The 3,404-nt window shown below is 33.9% G+C and overlaps 1 long non-coding RNA gene across 1 annotated transcript; it reads left to right on the forward strand.

The window, feature by feature from the left end:
• Positions 1-1,384: 1,384 nt before the first annotated feature.
• On the forward strand, positions 1,385-2,395 carry LOC111898865 (uncharacterized). Its single transcript, XR_002852729.3, has 2 exons — positions 1,385-1,879; positions 2,118-2,395. It is a non-coding gene; the product is annotated as an uncharacterized LOC111898865 (long non-coding RNA).
• Positions 2,396-3,404: the final 1,009 nt, after the last annotated feature.

The raw sequence follows: 3,404 nt of genomic DNA on the forward strand, positions 1-3,404 counted from the left end.
GTAATACATCGAGATTTGAGAATATTTATGAATGAAATTACATTTTAAAAAGTTAAAAATTGTTTTGAAATTTACGTTGTTACAACGATGTTCGTAATGAACCTTTAAATATCCTTGAAAACCAAACGGTACAGTTACATAAGTAATTACATACTTAAAATAGTTTTGAAAGCAACCAAACCCATGGTTTGTGGTGATATATATATATATATATATATATATATATATATATATATATATATATATATATATATATATATATATATATGGTTAATGTTTATAGTGAGTCCTATAACCGAACTATGTGACTGAGTGTACCCCGTATAATGCTTCATTGGACGTTGCAGTAACGATCGTAAACACTTATCACCCACTTCGATTGATCGATCGAGGTTGTAGCTAGCAACCACAGGTGGGGATGTTAACCCCGTATAGATTTATACCTATGTATCTCGCTTCAAAGATTAACGGTCATAGTAGTGTAGGTATGCTAAGTGTTTAGACTCAACTAATGAATAATTTCTCACTAAAAAGCACTTAACTAAAAAGTTTGTGAATAGCTCTCATTCATAACTTAATTGTGATTAAATCACTAGGCATAATGAATATCATTGTATAAAGTTAATAAAAGCCGAGTATTCATGGTGAGTATGTAAAAGTGTAATGTACTCGCTTTTATAAATATGTATGTTTCAAAGTAATGAACATATGTATATGTATAAACTTTATGTATTTAAACATATAAATATATATGAATAGTAATAGCTTGAATCATTGAAATACTACAAAGTTTTATAACGTGTTTGTTATAATACACAATGTCACATAAAAATCATATATTTTTGTATCATATAGCATTTGTTGTGTGGACTAATTATTTCATGGTAGAATAGCCATCATATGTATAGGAAATCATTTATACTAGTTTGTTTCTAAGATATGTTACATTGTTAAATCACATTTTTATAAACTAGGGTTATTGTATTTTCATATAAAAAGATAATTGGTTTGTAAAAACAAAATATATAAGCACAATTCTTGAAGCGTGAGTTCCATTTATTTGAATTCAATTTCTTTTGAGAGTCTTGTCATGTGAAACCGCAAATTCACAATTCTTGAACTTTGAATTACTCTCGGGACCGTTTTATAACGAATTTACACTTTATGGATTGTTTTGTAACTTTGCTAAACTATAGGGGCCGTTTTGAAATTTAATTAAATGATTATGACTGTTTTGGTAAATAAAAAATAAAATAAAATAAATGAGGGGTTGTTTTAAATAATTCGGTTAAATATTTGGGGGTTTGGGACTTATTTGGAATAAGGGTTTAATAATGGGGGTTTTTCTGTCATTTTATAAAATCAATTTAACTTAGGGCTTAAATTGCATCCCGTCGTCATTTGTTAATCGAGCAAAGTAATCAAAAGAAAGAAAGCGATCGACCAATCGCAGTCAAGAAAAAACACGAAGTCAAAAAGGAAATCGGGTCCGATGGCCGCTGATCTTTCATCGATCGATTCGCAAGCAGTGATGGTCTCCGGGGTTCGACTAGGCCGAAGAAGAGAAGTATCGAAGCGGCGGGTGTTCCCTCTCATCTGGTTCTGAGGTGCGAAGGAGATTGAGAAATTGCGATTAGGGGCGAGCAAAACAAGAGGCCGTCGCCTCTTGTCGTTCATCGGGAAGAGGAATCGCCACCGGTGCTATTTACTTTTCCGGAGAGGAGGGTAGAGCGAGGGCAGCAAGGGCTGGTTGAGCAGCACTTGAGCTCTTCTGTCCCGGAAGGAGGATGCGAATGATACGGCTTGGTGGTCTCGGTGGGTACAACGAGGGCTGCTCAAGCAGCTCCTCGGTTGCCTTCTTCAGTCTCGATAGTTGTAGGTAAGTGGACGGGGCTGCTTCAGCGGTCCCGCGCTCTTTCTTTTTTTTTTTTTTTTTTTTTTTTCCCCTTCTGTGATTGAACTCAATGGCTAAAATCTAAGGTAAATGTTTCTGTGATTTCTTTGTATAAATAGATTGAATGGAAGATTATAAGAGTGTAGAACAATACTTGTATACACATCACGTATAGGTAGTTTTTATGGATGTGTTGAGTGTATGGTTGGTCTCTTATTGACAGGAAATGAAGAAGAGAATGGATGTGAGCCTGTGAGGGGGTTGTTCCTGACAGCTTCAACTGAAAAGAAGAAGAATGCGTTGTGTGTATGGTTATCTTTGTGTATGGAGGTGTATAAAAAGATGTTTACTTTGTGAGTAAAATTGTATAAGCTCTTTGTGTGTAGCTCCTGATTTTGGTTTGATTTTTGTGTACAATATGATCTATGAAATATTAGGGAAGTACAATGCAATATTTACTCAATATTTTCAATGTGCAAAATGGTGTATAATTTAGGATTTGATTTGGTTTTAGGCATTGCTTTTTAAACAATTTTTATACTTTTTATCTTTACGAAAAGTTAAAAAAATCTAAAAGTTATTTGGGAAGTTACAAGACGAGACGGTATGGGCATTGTGGCGTGCTCGTTGTGCTGAGGTGGCATGCCTTATCGGCGTCGTGATAGGGGGAACACCGCCCCCTACTCGTTTTTGCTCGTCGAGATTGGAATTTGTTGGTGTCACGATTTGATGAAACGCCCAAAATTTAAACGTTTTTCAACGTTCCTTTAGCAAAGGTATAAAAAAATTAACTATTAAAAAAAATTCATTTACCCTATAAATACTTACCATTTTATAAAAAAATTTCACATAATTTCTCTTTTTCTCTCTACATACTTTCAATTATCTTCAAAAAAAAAAATATGGACCCTTTTGACTCGTCAGATGATTCAGATGATGATATTTTCTTCAGGATGATGTATTATTATTACACTACCGACCTGTTATAATCAAACTCAACCCCGCTACTAACAAGACATGCAATGTTAAACAGAAATCGCAAGGAAGGACACGAATATCTATATCGCGATTACTTTGCGGATAATTATGTATACGGGTCGAAGGACTTCAAAATAAGATTTTGTTTGAGTAGGAATGTGTTCCTACAAATCGTCAATGCTTTGGAAAACCGGTATCGTTTTTTACTATATTTTTATACAAAATAAATAAAAATCTAGTACATGTTTCTTTAATTGTACAACATATGCAATATATTTTTAAACTATAGTTAATTTATGTTTAAGTATGAACTTTTTTCAATTGAGATATGATACTAGAGGTAGACGAGAGTTTACAACGTTGTAGAAATGTGTTGCGGCCATTTGTTTGATGACTATGGGGGAGTCACCGGACACTATGGACGACTATATGAGAATGTTTGAAATTAGCGCAAGAAAGAGTTTGTATACATTGTCAAGGGGTATTATTGAAACATTTGGAGACTTGTATTTGCGGAAACCGGCATTGCATG

The sequence above is a fragment of the Lactuca sativa genome, chromosome 6 (genome assembly GCF_002870075.4).
Source record: "Lactuca sativa cultivar Salinas chromosome 6, Lsat_Salinas_v11, whole genome shotgun sequence".
Taxonomy (NCBI): domain Eukaryota; kingdom Viridiplantae; phylum Streptophyta; class Magnoliopsida; order Asterales; family Asteraceae; genus Lactuca; species Lactuca sativa.